An 8,532-nucleotide genomic window follows, 5' to 3' on the forward strand; every position below is an offset into this window, starting at 1 on the left:
GTAGCTAGTAGTTAGTCATTTCATAGCCTTGTTGCAGTCATTTTGTAATTCGATTTGTAGGCAATAGACTAGCTTTACTTTCAGCTCATTCTCAAGCTATTCTTGTGGACAGTTTTGATGTAACTTTTCATTTCTTGATCAATAAAGATGAATCCAGCTTTGCACCAGCTCTAAATCTCTCTTAGGAGGCTGTAGCTCTTGGGGTTGGGCCCATCTCAAGCACCCAATACCTCCTTTGATTATCTTTATGTGTTTTTGCTGCATTCTTAGAATAAAATCTGCTATTTTGTTTTGTTATTTAGTTTGTTTTTTTTATGAGTAAAATAGCTTTTCATGCTCAGATTTAGTTGATAGGTTGTTAACAGAAAAAGCTTCAAGAAAAGGGCCAACAAACATCTGTGGTTTCACCTCTCCCTCAGTGGGATCAGGAGCTGTGACTAGGATGACTTTGCTGCCCACAAAAACACTGACTTTGCTTTGCCATGCAATCATTAGTGTTTGGTTTTCATTTGCAGAAGTTGGTTACATGTTCAGATATTTGAATGCTTCATTTCATAATTAATATACATGGTTTCCTTGCAATTAAATTTGTTGTCCATTCTTGTTACTGTTAGCTAGATCATATTAGGGTAGCATAACTAGATCTTTGTTTTCTTGCATGTCTTTGTTTGTTCAGTTTGAAAAACCACTTGCAGAGTACCTATTACCCTTCCTTACCTGCACATACTCCATCCAACCTACCTGTTTCATCCTTCACTCAGAACCCTCACCTTACATTTACCTCATTCGCTTGCTTTGCCATGATTCTCATCTTCTTGTGCAACATCGTTTCATCCCTCCTTGAACCGATCTCACCATCTACACCTTCTCCTCAACTCCAACCTCCAAGTCTTGAACTCCCCTACACCCCTATTTCACCTCCATACTCGTTCCTCCACCTTTTTCCCTCCATCCATTCTCCAAAATCCTCTTTTCAGAACATCCTGTAGAAGAATTGCAGAACATCCTGTAGAAACCCCTGCAGACTTCCTGTAGAAGTTCATAAGCACAGTTGCATGTCATCCAGACTTTGTGAAACTCTCAGAGAGAATGTCAGGTATCCCTTAGACCCTCTCTGTACCATCCCAACCGTTCCCAAAGCATTTCATCCCTTGATCCATCCCTGCACAGTGGAAAACTAGTTAGAAGCACATGCATGATAATTTCAACAACTTAAGCAAAAATACAAAAAGATGTTTTCTTTAGATAATGATAACTTAGACACATGCATTTTACCTTCTTAGAAGTAATGGCATCTCTTTCGGTAGTTTGCATGCTCTCCTTTGCATCGGTAGGACTAGCTGGTAGAATTAGGGTTTGCTAGGGTTTGTGTTCCTTTTTGGCTTTCAGTTTCTTTCCGCAAGTAGATTAGCTTCCTTTGAGTTAGCTTTCGTCCATCAGTTCAAAAGCTTCTTCTAAGAGCTCATAGAAGTTGGCTTGAGCCCCTAGCGGACTTGTGCCAGTTGACCAAGTGACAGCTGCGGCAAGAGCTAGTACTTGTGCATACAGCACCGTCGCTTCCAAGTTTGTTATGAACTACCGGGTTGATAAAATTAAAGAAGGGAGTTCCAGGAGTTGTAGCATTATTGCTACAATACTGGGGCCCACCAACACCCTACTTCATGGCCGCAATGGCCCACCCCTTGGCCCTCACCCTCGAGCAAGATATCTCCATGACCTCAAGAATGGTTTGGATTCTTCTCTATAGGGAAATATCCCATGCAAAATCAATCATATCAGCACCAACAACAATCACAATTTCTTTCCAATGCACCATCAAGTCATCCTCCTCCATTTTCCTAGCTACACATGCAACCTTATCCTATCCTTGATCCATATCCTAACCCAAACCCTAGTCCATACCCTAACCCTAGTCTATACCCTTATCCTAGCCTTAATCCATACCCTAGTCCTAACACAAACCCTAATCCATACCCTAACCCTAGTCCATACCCTAGACCTAACCCCAATCTTAATCCAAAACCTAGTTCAAAGCCTAACTCCAATCCAAATCTAGGTCTTAGTCCAAGCCTTAATCAAAACCATAGCCCAAACCATGACTTAAACCCTAATCGAAACCATCATGTTGCACAACAGTTTGAAACACCTATTCTTCCTACTATTGAACAAAATGTCACATCTTCCATGTTGGGAAAGGGAATGAATTTTGAAACTTCCCCCATTACTGCATAACATTTACCCAAGGAAGATATAATTCAAATACCACCAGAGGAGCAATCTTTCATTAGAACTTGTTATCAAAATGATTTTGAAGCTCAAAACCCTAGAATCTCTCAACCATTCTTGTCAATTTGAAAATCAAATATTTGAGCCTGAACTTGAGGGATTTATCGTTTGTCTTTCACCAGATTCTTTGTGCCTCCAGGAGATTGACCATCAATCTATAGAAGATTTGCATCAGTTGGAGAATCATAAATATATGGATTCCATTGAATCCTGGTTTCGAGCAGTCATTAACCCACCTTATTTCCTCATCATTTAGAAATTCTTGATACCATGTCAATTGAAGCAATTGGTTTCTCACACTTTGGTATGTCTTGAAGTATATTCTTTAAAACTAAGTGTGAGTATAATCAGCATTTTGTTACACACATGGCTTCATTGGAAGTATGCCTACACTTAAAGGTGATATTTCTCTTTTTAAAAATAGGGTAGGGTAATATGAGAATAATTAATAAAGATGTATAACAACACTCTTGAACTTGTGATTCCATAAAAGCACAGCTTTTGAAATTTATATTATTATGCACTCTCATGGTTAGACTTGTCAAAGGAACTTTACACTTATTGCCTCATATTTTAAAGTGACTTTAATTATGGATTAATATGTCAGTGAAGGGTATTGCTATTTTAAAGTGACTTTAACAAACTATCATCCGGAAAACATTTTCAAGTTCCTCTTCGAAGGGACCAGTGAAAAACCTCATATGGTGGACCACACCTACTAAAGTCTCATAGGCTTTCATAAAGAATCCTGACATGAACAACTCAAGGAATCTTTTTAATAAGTCTTTAGGGTAGCACGACCAACCAGTAAAGAATAGTAATTAAAAACTTTTCACGCATCCACGCTCTTAAGGATTAGATTTGCTTCCCCACATATTAAGTAACCTATCTGAGGTTAATCATAATTGTAGATTTTGTTTTAGAAATAAACGATTTAATTGAGGGATAGGAGGTCTCATTATGAGCTGACCTACTATGATAATGGGTCCTAAGGAGAATGACATTACCACATTGTTAACCAAGCCAGGGTAATGGCTTTTAGTTGAATAAGCTCAAAGACAAGAGGTCTCATTGCAAGCCGGTTTGTTCATTCTTGTTAGTTCCTGTGAATGGCACTGTCGTTAGTTGGTTACCAAGCCAAGACAATGGCCTTCAATTAACTTCTAAAAAGAGAAAAAAGTAAATTCTCTTAAATAACTCTGACTCTATATCTAATAAGTGGGACACAAGCAATTCATGAGGTTAAAAGGTATCCATGTCAAGGCTATAGACACTTGCTAGCAACAGGGCTTTGCCTGTGGTATTAAAGTTAATTCTACACTATAATTTAATTGGTTTTTTTTTCTTTCCTTGAACTCATTATCAAACTCTTCGATAATGGCTTTGGCTATAAAATCCTTTTGTTGTTATACCTAGGAGTTCTATCTTTTTGGTATGGATGTGGGACCCTTAGTGCAGGCAATTCACTATGCCCAGAAAAGAGGAGCTTCAACTAGACAAGGATAATGGTAAAATCGTCACTGTGGGAAGGTATTACTATGTCTACTTTTAACACCATGGCTTTTAAATCATGTCACTCATATTTACAATGAGGATTATAAAGTGTAACTTCTAATTAGTGATGCCTTTGAGATTTTTTTTTTTTGAAATTTTAAAAGCTGGCTATTTTATTCAAGTAATAACACTATCCTTGAAATTTATTTTTTCCATGGTAGCTTTTCTTGAAATCAGTATAAACAAATAAGGAGTCCAACAAACACTCTGTTTTTTAGAGCAAGCTTTATCTAGCACAAGAAATGTGATCACACATAATTACAGGAACATCATTACAAATGCCTATAAATGTTTTTTTTTTTTTTTTGCAAGGGAGTGATAGTACCATATTTCCTTGCATGATTACATGCAATATGGTCAGCATGGGGAGATTTTGGGCCTCCATTTTTTCCTATTCTTACTCTGAATCTCTCATTCTGTTGTTTGGCTAAATAATTATTTTCAAGAATATTCATTACTTCCCTTATTTTATCAGGATTAAAACATTATTAATAAAGGTTTTTATGTTGCAGGTATAAAATTGGTTCAATCATGCCTTTATATAGGCTTTGGTCGTACATTTACCTTCTTGCATAGTGTAGCAGATTCCTGCACCACGCAATAGATTCCTATACCATGCAACAAAATCTTGTACCAATTGGGATTCCTGCACCAGTTACAGTGAGCTTCCTGCACTCTAAAGAGTTTTTGGACTACATTCATTTTCAATTCTCGTCGGCATCATCTTGGTTTTCATGTTACATGTCATTGGAGTTTATTAGTGGTATAGAAGAGATGATCTACTGTATCCACTTGTTATGCTTCCTCAAAAAACAATACCACCCTTTTGGCATGCACTGTTCATCACTGTGGTCAATGATACAATGGTGCTATAACCTGCAATGGTTTTCAAATGTGGTCTTTTAATATATTATAAGAATAGTTGAGGTTGTAACTATCGAAAGTAGGGTCAGATGTTGACTTTGGTTGAATACATTCTATTACTTTATTGTGTATTGCTTCCTACACCTATTTGGTATCGCTTCTTCTTGAACAAAGAATATGGTAGCCTGTTTTCATCTCTCACAACAGGGTTGTACCTTACCTTTAAGCTGACATCAATTATGGAGAAGGTGCAATCATTCTTTGCAACATTGAAGGCACAATCTTGCAAAGAAGTCTGGTATGCGTCATATACTACTATAGATGAGGTTCTTGCTGTTGGAGACTTGTGTGCAATCTACGATTAGAAAATGCATGCTCCCATATTATTACGTTATAAACATATATTTTGTGAGGAATGTGTCTCAGAATGGTTTGCAATGGAGAGGAGATGCCCACTTTGTCGTGCTTTGGTAAAGCCATCTGATTTGAAGTGGTCATAGACTCCATCAAATCAAGAAAATTATTTACAACAAATAAATACAACTCAGCGTAAACACTACACAACATTGGTAGTTTTATTGGAGACCGTTGCTCTTCGAAGGACCAAAGATTTATTTAGTGTGGGATAGTGTTAACTTTCTTCACAACTAAAGTACACTTTCTCCCAGAAAGTGCAATCACATGATGGATGCCATGACAAGGGGAATAAGCTCTAGGTCAACGCAATTCCATGAAAGAGGAAATGGATCAAATTTGTTATTGGACTCCAGCTCGACCACAATGCCAGATTATCTGATACAATGCATTTCTGCATGAGAAAGCAACATGTGGGAATTTTTACCATTGTCCTCGCTTACTGTGATTGTATAGGTTTACAACCAATGTGATGATGCATCGTTGTGCCATCTGATGTAGAGTCATCGTTGTTATTTTTAGAATTAGAAAATGTTTCAGGCGATCCTAGTCTTCTAAAGAAATTAATCTTATCTGAATAGGAAATTCGAGGAAGCAGTTGGTCCACCCATAGCATCATTCCAGGAAAAGAGGAATGACTTGCCAGAAACAATGGTTACAAACTCCATTTTATTCCTAGAAAATTGTTAAGATTCACAATCTTCCCCTTTTGTATTTCGATTGGCTGTTAAAATCCTTAATTGGTATTTTGATCCATATATAAGTTGAAGAGACTACCTGGAGAGGGGGGAGTTAGTCAATTAATAGATCGATCAATAGATACACACACATAGGCATGCACAGACATGGACAGAATGCAAAGAAGGGAGGAGAAGTTGGTCCCGATGTAGCATCACGCAGTTATAACCAGTGGATCACTTCTCCTGGTTGCTGGAGTTAAGTGTTTGTCTACATAATGTAAAAGACTGATTTTAAATATTAATTGAAGCATTTCTTTCCATGTTCTGTTTATTTTTTTGTTGCATCTAATGATTTTAATTCCTGTGTGAACCAGGTTACTAATAGAGGGTGCGAGTTGGCTGGGTTGGCCGCTAGACCAGCTCGACACTGCTCTGCATCTTTTAGATTAAATTTTATTTAAATAATTATTTTCTGTGTGAAATTATTATCGTAGGATTTAATTACTTTCATACTCTTTCCTCCTCCAAACTGATGTTATTTAATCAGGCAACAATGTTTTCCTTTCGACTACAATATTGATTTGATTTTCTGAATTAGAAATTGCTCTTGCACTCAAAATCTTTCCTTATATCGAATAAGGATTGTGTCCCTTCAGAACATCTGAATTTACAAGATCGACTTATGCATTGACACTCTACCTTTATGAGTTGTAATGTGCAACTTGAAACCATTGAATTGATTCAATTCCATTTAATTTATATTCTAGGACCTGAGATCGACTTGAGTGTTCATGGTTTCAAAGTATTAACGCATTTATTCAATCTACGCTTACAAGAAACCATATGTTACTCAGAATTAGACATCACATATATATATTTCTGTCATTTTAAATCATGATGCTTACAGAGTCGACATTTATGAAAAGGAAACTGCCTCATGTTTGAAAAACAATAATGTTTATTTTCCACTGTAGTTGTCTTTAAACTTCTAGACAATTTTACAAGATTTATTTCTAGGGACAAGGAAGGCGAGAGAATCTATATTGAATCCATTTCTTTCATAATTTTATTTACACAATAAATATTGCCAATTCTTTCATGTTAATTTTACATAGAGGTAAAGGCAATAGAATTGGTGTAGGCATAATAGTTTTTTATTTTCTCATGAATTTATTCCAACATTTACAATGTTTTTGATATTGTGTTAGCACTTCTTGGTTTCCAGTTCTGATTTCCCTTCATTTTTCTCGTACTTAGAATTTCCTTTCACATTGTTGAATAGTATAGGATTTCCTTTTATTTCTCACATGATTTTAATTGTTTTGATTGGTGTATAGCGAATTCTCTTTTAGTGTAGGATTTCATTTATTGTCGAGATTAATTCACAAGATATACTAGAATTTGTTTTGTAGGTTGCCAAGGGTTCTCTCTGGCATTTCCAGTGCTGCTTCTTGAAGTTTACGAACTATACAGATTGACAATTAAATGTTGGTACATTTATAGACCCTATACTACATCCAACAGGTTGTAGATCCCTTCCAATAGAAGCTGGAGAATGAGTGAAGTTTTTAACCTTCTGCAGGTGGGTGCCTACATTCTGGTATGAATCTATACAGTACAAGATTGAAACAACTTTTTCTTTATATTAAAAAGAAGACAGAGATGACAACAACAGGTGGTTTTCTCCTGCTTTGGGTTTCCACCTTAAATCCTAGTGTTCATGTGTGTTGCTTATGTGTGATGGTTTATTTTGTTATTACAACACATGGTTATTGTTTATCTAATGTTTAATAAAGTTATGATGCACTGGCTGAAGATCAACATATGAGGAATTAACTGAACCATAAGTTCACTGGGTATACACTAATATTCTTAACAATAGCCACGTACACACGGAGGTTCCTTTCATTAAAGTTACGTATAGAAATATGACTATGAAATGTAAAAAGTTATTGATTTGAAAATATTGATTCACCCCACATCTCAGTATTTTTCCCAACAATTGGAATCAAAGCGGGTCCTTTGGTAGAAGCTTGAACGCTTGAAGGAGATCCATTGTAACAATGGGAAAGAAGCAAAAGAAGAAAGAATCTCAAAAGAAGAAGACATCTCAAAGGAACAGTGATAGCGGGGGAGACAACTCGCTATGAGGTGGAAGAAATTATTTAGATTCAGAATCACCTCATATTGAAGATGAACAAGCAAAAGAATTATCAGGTACTATTTTTTGGTCCTCTGGTGATACATTTCTCTGCTCATGCAATATTAAATATAATGAATGTGACAGTGAAACAACTAAATTTTATCTTATGGTTTTAAGTGAGAGAATAGAGGCAGAAGTTAAAAGTCTCATAGATAAAATTAGAGATCAACAAGATCTATTTGAAAAAAGGTATTATATCTACAAAGAAGAGGTTACCAGGTTAAAAACTTAGAGGAAGGAAACAAAATAATGAAGCAATTCAAAGTAAAGGAAGATCAATGTCAAAGGTTGCATGATGAAGTGACATCATTATGATATCAAGTGAATGAAAATGACACACCAACCAAGGAACTTATAGGAAGAACTAGTTACTATGAAGGTCTTGAAGTGGAGGTCGTCTCTCTGAAAGAAGATCTTGAAAATTCAAATAAGCATAATGAAGAACTACTTCAGGAATTTGAAACATGGAAATGAGATTCTCAAATTAAGACAACACGTGGAAGTAGCAAGAAAAGTTGAAGAAATCATGAA

The 8,532-nt window shown here is 36.1% G+C and overlaps 1 pseudogene; it reads left to right on the forward strand.

The window, feature by feature from the left end:
* The first annotated feature begins 3,754 nt into the window (after positions 1 to 3,754).
* Positions 3,755 to 5,204, forward strand: LOC149152783 (uncharacterized; annotated as a pseudogene).
* Positions 5,205 to 8,532: the final 3,328 nt, after the last annotated feature.

Source organism: Pinus tabuliformis, chromosome 9, assembly GCF_031772625.1.
Source record: "Pinus tabuliformis cultivar Carrire ecotype Pingquan chromosome 9, CPIR1, whole genome shotgun sequence".
Taxonomy (NCBI): domain Eukaryota; kingdom Viridiplantae; phylum Streptophyta; class Pinopsida; order Pinales; family Pinaceae; genus Pinus; species Pinus tabuliformis.